General features: G+C 38.5%; 1 protein-coding gene across 1 annotated transcript in view; it reads right to left on the bottom strand.

Moving 5' to 3' along the window:
- mmd (mind-meld) overlaps positions 1 to 15081 on the bottom strand; it is a 1436357-nt gene extending 1421276 nt beyond the window's left edge. The window contains exon 1 of the mRNA XM_065226841.1: positions 13968 to 15081. The gene's annotated coding sequence lies outside the window, so the exon portion shown is untranslated. The remainder of the gene's footprint in view (positions 1 to 13967) is intronic.
- Between the last annotated feature and the right edge of the window lie 1551 nt (positions 15082 to 16632).

Raw genomic sequence — 16632 nt, 5'->3', positions numbered from 1 at the left:
GATTATAACGAAACAATTAATGTAGATCTTAGATTTTCACTGTAGTTCTCAAATCTTTCTTGAAGGCCATGTCCCCTCAAATTATCGAAACTAGTTCTTAAATCACACCCGAATCCTAGGAATTTTACAAAAAATTCGGAGATTTTTTCTGACATTCTGACACAAAATAATTAAGTGGAATTAAATGGAAGATAAACTTTTTTGTTGTTCCAGAAATTGTTTCTAAAATTGTAATGAAACAATTAATGTAGATCATTGATTTTCAGTGCATTTCTCAAAACTTTCTTGAAGTTCATGGATAAATTATCGAAAATAATTCTTCATTGTCTTAACACTTTTCTGATAATCAAGATACTCCTAGGAACTTTTTAAAATTTTCCGCATTTTTTTCTTAAATTACTGGAACTGCAACGATGCTCCTTCAAGATTCTCTGATTATAGATAACCACATTTTCATGATGTAGGGGAAATGGATGTAATGTCGGCCTAAATGCCCCTTATTTGGGCCCATACATAAATTTAGCAATCGTCTAAATTTTCAATAGCGACCAAAATATCTATTAATACCGTCCCAATGACGCGTTCATCTATAGATTAAATTGATAAATAACCGATTTTTAGCGATGGGCCCAATCTACGATCCATAGGCCAACATTAGAGCCATTTCCCCTACATGAAAGTTTCCTAAAGTTCTTAGAATGTCCCTGATTTTCAATATAGCTCACTGGATTTCTATGGAATTACCCAAGTTTTTGGGAAGTTTTTTTTTTCCTTGATTTGTTTTCTGCTGAGCACCAATGCTACCGACGTCAGGGAGGCAGCTACCACACCTGGACCCTATATATTAACCCATGAACCGGGGACCAACGGGTTTACTTCCCTTCCGAAGGCAGGCTTGATCAGAAATGTTATTCCTCAGAACATCCCGGTGACGCCGACTGGGATTGAACCCAGGCCTGCTGGGGTGAGAGGTAATCACGCTTATCACTAGACCACCGGCACCTTTATTTATTGGGAAGTTCTCTGGACTTATCTAAAGTTCTTCAAGTTTTTTTTAATTGCCTTCATCGCTGGAGTTCTTTGGACTTCCCTGAAATTTTAGAAACTTCTTTTAAAGTCCCAAAATTGTTTCTAAAATTTATCGAAATAATTAATGCAGATCTTAGATATTCACTGTAGTTCTCAAATCTTTCTTGAAGTTCATCGAACTGCCCTTAAATTATCTGAACTAATTCTTCATTAGTTTATAGTCTAATTATTCCAAGAAATTAAAAAAAAATCCGTTGTTTATCTGAATAGAACTGCAATAAGCTACAACAAGCTCCCTTGGTTCTTGATTCTCTCATTTTTCTGATGTTCATGAAACTTTACTCTAGTTCTCAGAATTTTCCGGCTCTTTCCTGAAGTTCTCTGAACTTAAATGCAGTTACCAACAATTTTCGATAGTTTTCTGGACTTCTCCTAAGTTTTCCAAGTTTTCTGGAAGTTTGAATAACATCGCTGGAATTCTTTGGACATAATTGATATTTTATAATCTTATTTTAGTTTCACTAAATTGCTTCTAAAATTAGATCTTAGATTTTCACTGTTGTTGCCAAAACATTCCTGAAGTTCATGGAACCAAGGTTGCAAAGACTCATTTCAGCTAAAATAATGTTTTTCGGAATAATAAAACCAAAAGATGGTATGATGGCATGTTTTACTTGTAACTTACAAGAAGAGGTTACAAAGTATGCGTTGGAAACATAAAACCTGTAAATTTTGCTTTCTATGAGTCACAATCAGCGATTTGCTGATCGCTGAGTGAGTGAGTGAGTGAGTGAGTGAGTTTGTGAAAAATCGCTGACTGTGACTCTCATGAAGTGAAATAAACAGGTTTAATATGTCAAACACATTCTTTGCAACCTCTTCTTGTATCCTACCAATTCAAAATTTGATCATGGCATCTAATTATTTCATAATTTAGAAAAACATTGTTTTAGCTGAAATGAGTCTTTGCAACCTTGCATGGAACTGCCATTGAATTATCGAAACTAATTCTTCAGTATCTTATAACTTCCCCGAGAGTCTAAATATCAACATATCAACTCATGAACCGGGGACCAACGGCTTTACTTCCCTTCCGAAAGAAGGCGTGATCAGAGATGTTATACCTCAGAATATCCCGGCGGTGCCGACTGGGATTGAACTCAGGCCTGCTGGGGTGAGAGGTATTACATGGCCGTGTATGCAGTTCAAAATCAATTACACCTGCTTTCAGGTAAAAATTAATACCGATGGGAGGTAACTTCTAGCGAAAGTGCATTCGTTGGTGGTGAATTTCATCTACTCAATATTGGGCCAGCGAGTCATTGTAAAACATGAAAACTCCACGACCTGTTCTCGAAGCGTTCTTTACAGCCGAAATTATTGAAGAAATGGTTTCTTGTACAAATGGCTATGGCGTACAAAGGTTCTCAGAAAGCTGGAAGCCTGTAACAAGAAACGAAATGCTAGGATTTATTGCCATCTTGATTGCGACCGGTCGAAATAAACAAAACCATGTCAGTTTGGATCAACTATGGACATCAGATAAAGTTTGGCGGATTGAGTTCTACCGACTGGTAATGAGTAAAAATCGATTCAAGCAAATCTATATCGGCCTACGGTTTGACGATCGGTCCACTCGTCCTCTGCGGTTCCAAGTTAGCAATGACAAACTTGAACCAATTCGATCGGTGTTCGACAAGTTTGTTGTCAGGTGTCAAGATAATATGCGTCGCTCCCAGGCTTTATTTGCATAGATATACGACAAAATCTATATTCTAATCGTGCATCTAAATAAATTTGGTAAAGAATGAAAAAAAAAAATAAGGTAGGGCCAATTAGAGGACCACTAGGACCAAAAACTAGCTCACTTACCCTAGTTGATTGATTGATTTTTATTATTAAAGAGACTTTCAGCCGTAGGCTGGTTCGTCTCTGAAAAATAATAGATAAAAATACAGTTGATTCAAATTCATTTTTTTTTTCACTTTCTTCCTAGCTGCTTATTTTTGCTCCTCGTCTTGACTGGTGAGTCCGGAAGTGACAATTCGTCTTTCGAAACTTCCATCGAATTTTCATTTCCTGCTGATTCATCATTCTGGCAACCCTGGTTCGTAATATATTGTTTCGCATTGTTGTGTTTTTGTTTCGTTGACAGCCTTCGTTTGTTGGTGACGGTTAGAAATTCATCCGATTCACTATCCGTCGATTATTGTGCGCTATTGTTTCCATCAGAGTGTTGGTGCTGGGTGTTTTTGCTGGTTTCGCCTATTGTAGATTGGGTTTGATTGGTATCGAGTAATGTTTGTTCGCTGTTTTCATCGTTTGTGACCTTTTCTGCGTCTGTAGGGTTATTTACAGTAATGCATGATGTAGAGCCATTACACTTTTGTCGGGGATGAGCCTTTTGTCCACAGAACCTACAGGGTTTTCCTTGATTGCGATATGTAATCAATGTTGTCTCATCGTCGATCGTTAGATAGGAAGGGATGAGTTGTTTGAGCTTCATCCGTACGACACGTACTCCATTGTAGATGCCGGGAAAATAATTCTTCCACATTTCTCTGCTGATCGAAAGAATAGTACCGTATGGTCGCATACTTTCTAAAATCACCGTGTTAGGTGTTTTCGGAGGGAGATCATGGATTCTCATGTTAACGGCTTCGTCTTCCACGAACACGGGAATTTTGTAAGCTTTTTTCTCGCACTGCATAGTGTGTTGTAGATGGTGTGATGCAAAGTAGCGCTTGGCTGTTGCTGCATCTACCATCTCGACGTAGACACAGTTTCTAACATTGTGAAACTGGATGTTTAAAGTGTCCGCTATGTCCAGTTTCAACTCACCGTACATGAATTTCTGTACGACAGATGCATCTGGTCGCTTCGGCAGCACACTAAAGTCTACTACCAAGGTGTTCTCACGTTTAGCACCACTTACCCTAGTTCTCATGGCCAGATCTGCTTTACTTTATATATGTATAAAACGAGTTCACGATTTGATAAAAACGGCTTTAAATTTCTTCGTATCCACAAGACACTGCCAATTCCACGTTTATATGAAATCGAAACCCGGCAAATATGGGATCAAAATATGAGTTTGTTCTTCAATTCAAGGATATATACTAAACTTGCAAGTATATACGGGCAAGGTGCATAATATGCCCGAAAAAAATCAAGCTATGCGGGTGGTCACTGATCTCGTCTCTTCATATTTGAATGAATGAAGGGAGGTAAAAGCAGATAATTTATTCTCATCCATAGACCTCGTCAACTACCTGTGGCATAACAGCACTTACATGATCACAGATCAAACAAACCCTTCATTCCACCAGAATTTCTAATTCAAAAGGACGAGAGTCTAATTCAATCATTCAAGGATTCAGCACATTTATGACATTGACGTCATATTTTGAACGCAAGAGAAAGAAGCCCATCGTCTTGATTGCTTCAAAAAGCATCCAAGAAACAGATCCTCGAATTGAAAAACCGGATGTTGTGAAATATTGCAATCATGCCAAGGGTGGTGTCGATGCAGGAGATCAAAGAACGAAAAATACAATCGATGCAAGGAAAGGTCCAGAGTGGATCAAAAAAAATTTCTTTGAAATTATTGACATTGGATGCCTGAATGCTTACATGATTTTCATAAAGCTGTACCCAAATTGGGAAAATTCAAATCCCAGCGAATTCTTTCAGAAGAACTGTCGATAGAACAAATGGAGAATGGATTGGAAGCTGGTCACCTTCCACAAGACGTAAGTGATGGAATTCGGGATCAATTGAAACGGTTTTGAGTATCTTAGGCAGTTTGTATAATTGTATCATCTTTTTCATGGCTATTTATAAATTTTAAACCAAATATTTTATATATTAGAAACAAAAATTGATAGACAACGGATTTGCCTGCATTCACTTCGGATGAACTCAACAACTCAAATCTCAAGCATAAGTTAATTCACCTATGAGTTTTGCCTTGCAATCACCAATGAGGTTTAAAAATTAATTGCTTTATATTTTGGAGTTATTCATACCCAGGTAACAATTTGATGCTTAACAAGTGCTGATTAATCGATTTCAATTCAGCCTTAGATTGAATAATTGCTGTACATAGACCACGTTAACCTTTGTCCAGCTTTTAAACATCTAAATCTGGTGATTTAATCAGCCAAAAGCTCAACAGTTATATACATTATAAGCTTTTTAAGGCATTAAATAACAGTCTTTTCCAACCCTTGTTCAGCCTTCTAATTTTATTTCAAAAATAATAATGGGAGACCGTTCCATGTCTTACGCATTTATATGGAAATTGCTTTAACTTGTTGCTGACTAATTGGATTAACATTTTTATATTGTTAATATAAGTCTAAAAATTACCTTTGCATTTCGGGATTCGAACCGGCAATCGCTGATTCATAGGCGTCAACCATACCTTCTGGACCATTTAGACATATGTGTGGTAAAAGGTATGATCATTAACTTGAAGCACGTCAAATTTATGTAGAATAACAGCAACCGGAAGAGTATTATACAGCAATGCAGAATTGTAAGCAACAACTGGTGAGAGGAATGTCATTTTCATGTGCACTTTACTCAATGTGGACACAAGCACGCGATTTATTTTGATGGTCATTTGGATGTTATTTTAGTGCCATAATAGAGTAATATTTTTGGAATGCGGTCTGAAAATTCAGTACAATATAAAGTGGTGAACAGTCAAAACACAGAAGTACAAATGTTAATACTTCTGACGTCCTCGTAGACCACTTCTACCTATAGCTATTCCTAAAAATCTCCTTTTCCTTGTCTGCTGCCACTGCCTGTAATTAGAAAGGTAGGCAGTGAAAATGACACAGACACTGACGACATTTAACAAATCAAGCTATCAAAATATGTGGAATGTATTGCTAATTTGTGGAGTTGTGTTAAGTTTAAATAAGGCTTGTTCAATCTTTGGATCAGCTTACCTATTTGAGGTTGGATTATGGGGATACAATTCGCTTCATGTACTACTAATCAACTATATATTCAGCCTGATGTTAATCAGCTTTGTACACCTTAAATCAACCAATAATCAGCTTCTGTTCTTAATGTTCAGCTTGTATTGTTACTTGGGTAGTTAGTACTGTTATCTTTTTTACATTTCATACAATTGGTAATTTGTATCTACAGTACCAGATGATCGTCCTCGTGCCACCGTGGGTCTCTAAACAGTGCTGTTATTCTCTCTGGGAGGCTCCTTAATGAATGATATATGAGGATGATTTTCCAAACACTGACCATAATGTTGAACATATAGTTTTTGTTATTGTTGTGTTAGTGCCATTGGTCATATTTCGTCAAGTAGATGTGATTTGATATGTCGCTTGATATGGTTGTGTGAGATATAAAATTCGATCATACGGAACCATAATTCGGAATATCTGGAACCAGTTTTACGGTTGCCATATGGCTTTGTTGACGTCGTTTTGAGTGCCGTTGGTCATATTTCATCGAGTAGATGTGATTTGATGCGTCGCTTGATATAATTATGAGAGATTTCAAATTTGACCATGTGGAACCATAATCCGGAATATCCGGAACCGATTTAACGGTGGTCATATGGCTCTGTGGACGTCGTTTTAATTACCATTGGTCATATTTCGTCGAGTAGATGTGATTTAATATGTTGCTTGATATTGTTATGACAGACAATAAATTTGACCATTTGGAACCATAATCCGGAACATCCGGAACCGGTTCCATGGTAGCCATGTGGTCTTATGAATGTTCTCTATCATTTCCAGGAGTTTCACGAAAAAAATCAATATGTTGTCGCAATGATATATAAGATATATGATAAAGATTGAAAAAATACCCCCGTGCCAACACATTCTTGAATATATAGAAAAGAGAGAGGGAGGGAATACCACCTAACAAATGTAAGAACCACTCACCGGAATGATGTTAAAAAAAGTCATTTTAATCGGCCATGGCATCTCTGAGATACAAATTTTTGAAAATAAAAAGTTTGTCCCGGGCTTTTACGGGTTTAAATTAATGGAACTGCAATGATCGTCCCTTAATTTCCCCTGACTCATGATTCCCGAATAATGAAGTTCTCATTATTTTTTGGCACTTCCCTGAAGCAGTAACCACAGCTTTTCTGAAGTTCTTTGGACTTCTCTGAAGTTCTCCAAGCTAACTGAAAATTGTTTAACATCGTTCGAGGTCTTTGGACATCCATGAAATTGTTGAATTTTCATTTTGGTTCCCGAAATGGCTTCTAAAATTAGACTTTAGATTTTCACTGTACTTTCTTGAAGTTCAAATCATCGCAACGAAATCATTATCCTAAAACTTCCCCGAAAGTCTAGATATTTCTGATGATCAAGGTGCCTTTCTATGGTGGTAGGACAACAAGTCGAAAGACAAAAGGTCGAAGGTATAACGGTCGAATATACAAAAGGTGGGAGGACAAAAGGTCAGAGGACAAAAGGTCGAATAGGACATATTGTGACATTTACAGCTGTTACATTTAATTCTGGAAAATAGCATGAACTTATAAGAAGTTCAAAGATGTTAAATTACTTCAATTCAGTTAAGAAATTTTAATGGAAGTGACGTGATCAATAGACTGATGCAAAATTTGACATTTTCGCTCCACAGTTTTCAAACGGTTCCTATTTGGTTTCTGATTAGCCTTCCAAAATTTGAACTCATTGAGTAAGAAACTGACTTGGCACAAACCATTTGAAGTTTATATGGAAATTATTATGGGAAAACCAAATTTTGTGTTCATATTTATCTAATAATTTACTCTATTAATCTGCTCTAAAAATTGACATCTGTAGGTGTAGTAAATTTTTACAGCTACAACTTTGCTAAAGATTGTTTTTCGATAAAATGTAAGGATCAAAAGTTATTGATGATTCAAGTCACTATTGAACTTCAAAATAGTTCCATGAATATGAGGAAAATTGCGAGGGTGGAGGGCTTCAAAATTTTCAACAATTTTAAGGCAACGAGAAATTTCAAGAAGTTCAAAAGTTAATGATTTTCAGGGAAGTTAAAAGGACTCAATAAATATTTCAGAAACTTCACAGAAGCTCCAATATTTTAGAGGAACTGCAAAACAATTTGGGATGCTCAGAGATTTTCAGGACAGTTGAATTGGTTTCAGGGCAGTTCCAGAATCATTCTTATAAAGATAACGAAAACTTCAGGGTAGAATAGTGCACTTCAGAGGGGTCCATAATTTTTGTTTAGGAATTTAACGGAAATACTTGGGATTTCGGGAAAATTCCATTGACACACTGCGGTATAGTAAGACAAAATCTGAGAACTTCATGTAAGTTTTGGCACTTCAGAGAAGCTTTGAAGACTTCAAGGTGGTTCGATTAGCTTCATGGAAACTGCAGGATCTTTTAAGAAGTTCTAATCTCTTCTGGGAAGTCAAGAAAACTTCAGAGAAGTCCAAATAACTTGTGGATACATCTACAGAACATCAGACCAGCTAGTTTTTGAGATCTTAGGACAAGCTCAGAGATCTTTAGGACAGTCCCAATAATTTCAGGACAGTGCAAACTTGTTGGAAAGTCCAATGATATGTAAAGGATATTTTCTATTAATTCTGAATGGCTCTTTGAATTCAAGGAAACTTTCGTCAAACTTTGGTCCAGAGAACTACTGAGATACTCAGAAAACTTCATATATGTATTGCAAACAAAAGAGAAGTCCAGCAGTCTTCTGGGGAAAATCTACAGGTGTAGAACTTTAAGAGAACCGCACGAACTGCCATGTAGCTTCTCTCCCTCAGAAAACATTTCGGGTAGCATAGTTTTGAAAAATTAATGATAATTCCGAGAATTTCACCTTCTGAGAACTTCAGGATAGCTCTAAGGCCTTCAATATTGTCCACAACAACGAGAACGTATTGAAATCCTCAGTATTAGGTTCCAATGATCTCAGGGCAGTTCCATCAATTTTAGCAAAATTTAAAGAACTGTTCCATTAAATTCAAGAAAATTGCAGGAACTTATCACAGATTTTATGATTTTAAATGCCTTTAATTCAGTTTATAGATTTTAATGGATGCTACGTGAACTTTGTCGTTGCTCTGAGATATTAGAAATAGTTCCATGAATATTAGGAAAATTGCCAGATCGTCAGGAAAGTTCGACTAGGTTGGGTTTTCTTCATTAGGGAGGCTTTCAGCCTGGGCCAAATATGTTTCTAAGGCAGCGAGAAATTTCAAGAAGTTAAAAAAATTAAAGACTTTCAGAGAACATTAAGAAAGTTAAAAGAACTCAATAAATATTTCTAAACTTTCACAGAAGCTCCAATAAAGTCAAAGAACTGCAAAACACGTCGGGATGATATGAGATTTTCATGGTAGTTCCAGAAACATCCTCACAAAAGTAACGAGAACTTCACCTTAGAATAGAGCACTTCAGAGTGGTCCACAATTTGTTTTAGGAACACCAAAGAAGATTAGAGGAATGAAAGGAAATACTTGGGATTTCGGGAAAATTCCGTGGACAGACTGCGGGATAGTAAGGTAAAATCTGAGAACTTCTATGTAATCATAGGCACTTCAAGGGAGCTTTGAGAACTTCAAGGTAGTTTCAACAGTTTCTTGGAAACTGCAGGAGCTTTTAAGAAGTTCTAAGATCATCAGGGAAGTCAAGAAGACTTCAGAGAAGTTCAGATTTCAAGAACATCCGACCAGCTAGTTCTCTTCAGACGAGCTCTTAGATCTCAAGGGCAGCTTGAATAATTTCATGAAAGTACAGAAAATTAAAAAAAAAAATCTGTAAAGGATGATTGTTATCCATGAGTTCTAGGAAAATTTCGAGCATCTCAAGTCCAGAGAACTACTGAGAATTTCATATATATTTTGAAAACATAAGAGAAGTCCATACATTTTCTGGGAAAATCTTAAGGTCTAGAACTTTACGAGAACTGCACAAACTTCCGGGTAGCTTTAAGAGCATCAGAGAAAATTAGAGAACCTCAGTTCAACTAACGTAAAATCAACCTGAAAAAGTTTTTAGATTTTCAGGCATTTTCATATTCTTGGCACGTTCAGAGTTTTTGAAGAACGATCAGAAATCTTCAAATCCGTTTCTTTAACTAATCTAACAGCAACACAGCCAGTTCATGAAAGCATCCTGGAAAATGATAGATATACCTCCATCACTTTTGTATTCTATTTGGTATATGTTGCACATCATAGATACGTAAAATATATGAAAACGGCCAGGTCTACTTTGCAGCATTTAAGGGGCAAGATGATTTAGAAACATCGGGTCTGTTTAAATCCAGATTTAAACACGATGCTTCAGAATTCAATAAATGGATGAACCGTGGACATCTCGTACCGTAGGTTCCGTTGTTTTGTTATCAAATCCGTTTATTTAAGTAACTGACCTGTGCACTGAAACTTTCAAGAATTTCTGAGAAATTATAAAAAATTTCAAAATTCTCAGGAATTTTCAAAAAATGACCGGAATTTTGCGAGGTTTTGAAGGAAATTCCATCAATATGAGGATAATTGTTCCCAAGTAACATAATCGGTTTAATCATGATTTTGAAGACGTAAATAAGGATAAGAATGGTCCTGAAGACTGTAATCAAATCAGAAATTTCGCTGGCGTTGGACCTTTAAGGAAATTCTGAGAACATTTTGATAATTTAGGGAACACTGTTAGGGAGGAACGAAAATTTCCGGGAAGTTTAAAGATTTCATGACCTTAAATTACGAAATATTTAGGACAATTTAAGAACTTTTGGATCGATCAATTAACTTCAGGACAATTTCGGAACCTTTTAAAGTGTTCTGAGAAATTCAGGTAAGTCTTGAGAAATTTGTTAGAGTTAAAAAATCTTTAGGCCAAAAATTAACCAATTAAAACCCAATACCCTTAAAACAAATTCCAACATCCTCAGCCAACCTAGTCCTTGAGATCATCATACAACCTCAGAGATCTTAAGGGCAGCCCCAATAACTTCGAGCAAGTAAAAATTTTTGGAAAAGTTTAAAGATCTGTAAAGGATAATTTCGATTAATCCACGATAGCTCCATGAATTTTTGGAAAATTTTGAGAAGCTTAAGTCCAGAGAGCTGCTGAGAAATTAAAAAAACTTCACACATATTTTCGAAACATGAGAGAAGTCCAGAAATGTTCATAACAGTAACATAATCGGTTTAATCATGGTTTTGAAGACGTTAATAAAGCTTAGAATGGTCCTGAAGAACGTGATAAATCCAGAAATTATACTTGCGTTGGAACTTTAAGGGAATTCTGAGAACGCAAACTTCCGGGAAGTTTAAAGATTTTAAGGGACGTTCCATGACCTTAAGTTACGAAATACTTAGAAAAATTTAGGAAATTCCGGATCGATCAATGAACTTCAGAACGATTACAGAACCTTTTAAAGTATTCTGAAAAATTCAGGTAAGTCTTGAGAAATTTGTTAGAGTTTAGAGATCTTTAGGCCACAAATGATCCACTGTTAAATTTAAAATCCAATACTCATAAAAAATTCCAAGATCCTGAGACAACCTAGTTCTTGAGATCTTCAAACAACCTTACCCAAGTAACATTTCAAGTTTTATCGAGGTTTTATAGCATTCTACAAGTCTAAATAATGGTCTACAGAACCTTCGTATAACAGAAATTGCTACTTGGGAAGAGATCTTAAGGACTGTCCCAATAACTTCAGGCAAGTGCAGACTTTTAACAATGTTTAAAGATCTGTAAAGGATAATTTCTTTAAATCCAGGATAGCTCCATGAGTTCTTGGAAAATTTTGAGAAGCTTGAATCCAGAGAACTCCTGAGAAATTAAGAAAACTTCACACATATTTCCGAAACATAAGAGAAGTCCAGACATTTTCTGGGCAACTATTCAGATGTAGAACTTTATGAGAACTGCACAAACTTCCGGAGAGCGTCAAGAAAATCATGGAAGATCAGAGAACCTCAATGCAGGTCCTTTAACGTAACAATAAAATCAGGCAATTTAAAAAACTTCAGCAACGTTCTCAGATCTTCAGAGGTGACCTGAGAACTTCGGAGTAGTTTGTAGATTTCCAGTCACTTGCTTTTTTTTTTTTTTTAATGTTCAGAGTTTTTTTTTAATGGGAATCAGAAATATTCACATCGGTTTCTTTCATTAACTGCTGGAATTTTCAAGACATTCTGAGTAATTTTAGACAATTTTTAAATTCTCAGGAATGTTCTAAAAAATGTCAGGAATATTGCGGGGTTTTGAGGGAAATTCCATCAATATGACGATAATTGTTCCCAAGTAACATTTTCGCTTTAATCATGGTTTTGAAGATGTCGATAAGGCTTAGAATGGTCCTGAGGACCGTTATAAAACCAGAAATTTTGCTTGCGTTCGAACGCTAAGGCACTTCTGAGAACTTTTTTGATAAATTAGAAAACATTGTCACGGAGGAACGAAAACTTCAGGAAAGTTTAGAGATTTTGAGGGATGTTCCACGACCTTAAGTTTCGAAAACTTTAGGAAAATTTAGGAACTTCTGGATCACTCAATGAAATTCAGTGAAATTGTGGAACCTTTTTAAATGTTCTGTGAAATTTTTTAGATCTTTGATCCACTGTTGAATTGAGAAACTAATATGGGTTCACAAGATTTTTTTAAAGTTTTACTAACAACACTGATTACAGACATACTTTACCCATACTCTAGTTTAGTGTGTCTTTCCTTTAATTACGATTATGGACGCTCCTTAAAGCGGGTGCATAGATTTGACGTGAGCACATTTGCAAATCCAGATCTAAATTTTCCATGACAGCACTGATTTTAAATCCATTTCATAACGATGGATATATTGTCAATCAGTCAACCGAATAGTATACGAACGAGTTTCTTGATGTCAAAGGTGCTGAAGAATTTAATAAATCATACGTCCTAACCATAATTTATCCAAATAATTATTGCATGCCTGGAATGACAACTGTTTAAATCAGAACGGTGCAGTCAGGCTGAAGTTGGAAACATTTTAGAAACTGGTACATCAAACTTTCAGAGCCCGCAAACTTCGAGGTGATGCTTCTCGGCACCAAAATACTCTGACTGTTAATATTCCTCCGGCTGAATCATCACTGACTCTGACAACGAGCCCGCTATTCAAATTCCACCGCCTCCGAGCCTTGGCATTATCATAGATTTCACATGAATTCAACACACATACAATCCTTATTATACAGCAGATAACATCAGTGTCCTCAGTCAAAACTGAACACTGCTATTCGACTTTGCCTGTCGGAAGAGAAAAAAAATTCAACCGCTCATGAATTTCATTGTTGACCTTCCCCGCACATGAAATCAAATGAAATAAGCGAGATATGAACCATGGGAAACTGTCACCGATAAATCTGTCTGCCCTGGCGAACCCAAAATCTTCACATCCACCCATAGATACGGTTTGCCATTCAATTCATCCACATAGCATCTGTTGAACCCACATCACCGCCCCCCAGCTCGGCTTCTACCCGGAGGTTACATTTTTCGTCTGCCCGACTGCTGCTTTCGCAGAGGATAATCGATGGACGACCCTTGTCTCTCGATCTACGTGCGATTCATGGTCAGTTCAATTCTGCCACATACAACACAGGAAGTACACTCTCAGCTTGAGATGGAAAATAGCACATCCTGTCTCCACCAAAACCACATTAAAGCTCTGAACCCCAAAAAGTTCATCCACCTCCACCGAATCACACAATAGGCGAAAAAGTCTGAGCAAAACAATCATAAATACCAAACATTAACAGAGTTGGGACGCTAAAAACTTGGATCTGGTCCAAGTTTGTTCGCAAAACTTTACTCCCTCAGTTTTACACCAGTTCGCTAGTGCGCTTTCATTCATCCCAAACCGTCATATCCCGACCGTGTACGAAGAAGAAATTAGCGATAAAACGACCAACTTACGATTAGCGATTCACACGACGCAAACATCCAACGTTTCTGCTCCTTCACTTCTGCAACAACACACTTGGTTCTTTTTTTTTTCTCTCGCAGCCTCCGCACACGAAACACTGCACTTGGTGAGTAGCTCTGGCTTTGCTTATTTACACGTGTTTTGCTTACATTATTCGCTAGTATTTTCTCATTGGATTGAATCCCAACTCTTCGCCGTCACATCTTCCCCCGACTTGACGATCTTCAGGATTTCACTATCCAGCTCACATTCCCTCACCACTTGAGCACTTCTTCATTCCATCAGCTGACACCTGCTCCTGCTATCAGGAATTCGACCTGAACTGGTTTCTCATGTTGCTAGCTTCGACACCGATTGCTGCTTCCAGATATCGAAGGACTCACTCATCGCGTTCCACTCTCGTTAAAACACTTGTTCTTCAAAAACCACTTCGAACCACTTCATCGACCCAGTATTCCATCCACCCAGAAACCAAACTGGAGCCACAGTAACTGCCCTGCACCTTCCTCACTGCACTTCTCCTTTCCTTTTTGATCTTCTCTCAACTAAGTTTCAAAACGCGGCACTCTTGACGTCCCGGGGCATCGAGTCAGCCAGCCACTGGAGGATCAACCGCGTTGTTCAACACGCGAAAGCACAACCTGTACTGGAGCAGCACCCGTCGTCGTCGTCATCGGTTCCACACAGTCGGGTACAATGTTGCTCACATCTCAGAGGTGAAACACAGACACTTCGCAAGACGACCCGAGTTCATCCGAGAAATTCCTCGTCGACACTAATCGGTGCCATAAAGCTCCTTTATCACCACACGGTGGCACCGCCGGGCCTCCACCACACCGCGGCCGCCCCAATCTGAACCGAACCCGAGAGATGTGTCAGCTTTTATCAGCATCATCCATCTTGACTCAAGATACACCGTATAGGAAAATCCGCCTGTCAGACTGACGATGCTCCCCAATTTACGATCAACTACTGCCGATAAGTCTAAGGTCCTAGTTTGCACTACTTAGCAGGCCTTCCGAGCTTCGAACGACCCTCAAACTACTGGAATATCTCCGGAAAACGCCCAAATTTAGACCGCACGCGAAACATCGGTCCACTGCCCAGCACGTGTCGCACCCAACTGACGAGCTGGTCCTTCGCGAGCCCGCGTCGGAGCCCACCGTGATATCCGATGGATCACGGCCCCACTCGGGAGATGAGTGAGCAAAAGCACTCGGCCCCATCTCACCAAAGTGAGAATCCCCGAGTGCGGAAGCTTTCACCGTCGGCCCGCGAAAGCTCCTCTTGCAGCGCTACAGCGCAGACTCCTGCCCACACTCACACCGCTACACGTGGAGTCCTGGGCATGCGCTGTTCCGGTGGGGAGTGCTTTCCCTGGGAACGACACACACTGGCACGCCACGGCTCAAATCGCAGAACAATAATAGACAAACAGTCACTCACAGAAATCCTGGGGACTGACTGAAGTAGTAGCTACCAGCCCAGTGCTAGCTAGCAGCGGTAGACGGAGGTGGTGGTGGTGGTGGTGGTGGTGGTTGTGAGCTGCCAAAACTATGCTCCACATTTTATCTATTCATGAGCGGCTCGTTACAAGCGACACAAGGTGTGACGACGTCGGACGTCGCGGCGCGGTCCGACGTGGAATGCTTGCTAAAAGATGAGGGGGCGGATGCTGTCAGTTTGAAATTGGGTTGAGAAATTTCGGAATCTTGAAGTGGGGTACCAAGTTTGGGCGTTCAAGCATTGAACGGGATCGACTGGAATGCGATGTTCCGTTACGGAATTTCCAGTCGATCCCTGCTCCAAACTGACAGCATCGTGTAATTGCTCTCCGGCGCTCGCATTTCCCGAAATATCTGAGCATGTTCCCCAGCAGAGTGAGAGGGAGCATGGGAGATGCAGTTTTCGATGAAATGTGTGTCAGTGATGCTGGAACGATGTGAGAATGTTTTGTCACAGAAGCAGTAACATGGACGAGATTTCTTCGGTACCTAGCAGTGCTTCGGTGCATTCTGCAACATCGATAGATGTCGCACGGTGGGCTTACATGGGGGCTTTTCGTGATAAGGGATCGCTCTTACATTCTTTCTGTAATTTTGTGTGACTTTGGGCGCTGTGAGATTAGGATGATAGATCCCATTAAATTCATTTACGGGGTTTTGCTTCTAATATAGCTGTTTTTGCATTGGAAAAATTCTAGTAAGTGATTCTATTTTTGGTATGAAGAAATAATTTTTCATTTACAATTGCCTCGAAAAGCTTTGGAATGCAAGAGATAATGGCTATTCCACGATAATTACGAACGTCAGCTTTCCGGCTCGATTTAAAAATAGGTACTAAAAATGAGCTTTTCCATATTTTTGGGAAGGTTACGCATTCCAGTGACATATTAAAAAGCCAATACAATGGAGCAGTGCGTTCCTTTGCTAGACTTTTTAAAAATACTGGAGGAATTCCGTCAGGTCCAGGACCTTTTGAGGCACCTAAATTCATTAAAGCCTGCAAAATATCCAGCACTTGAAGTTGATTGACGCCAATGTCCATTGAAATTGCTCGATAAAATGCAAAATAATCGCGGTCGCGTTCTTCTTCGAAAAATGTCCTATAGATTCATTAAAAAAAAAAATATTGCAAAAAGATTTCAATTCTTTT

Source organism: Ochlerotatus camptorhynchus, unplaced genomic scaffold (genome assembly GCF_037179485.1).
Source record: "Ochlerotatus camptorhynchus isolate MF236.1 unplaced genomic scaffold, CSIRO-AGI_Acam_v1.1 ptg000262l, whole genome shotgun sequence".
NCBI classification, from domain to species: Eukaryota; Metazoa; Arthropoda; class Insecta; order Diptera; family Culicidae; genus Ochlerotatus; species Ochlerotatus camptorhynchus.
Note: the sequence above shows the minus strand (reverse complement) of the source record. Positions and strands in the feature narration are given on the sequence as shown.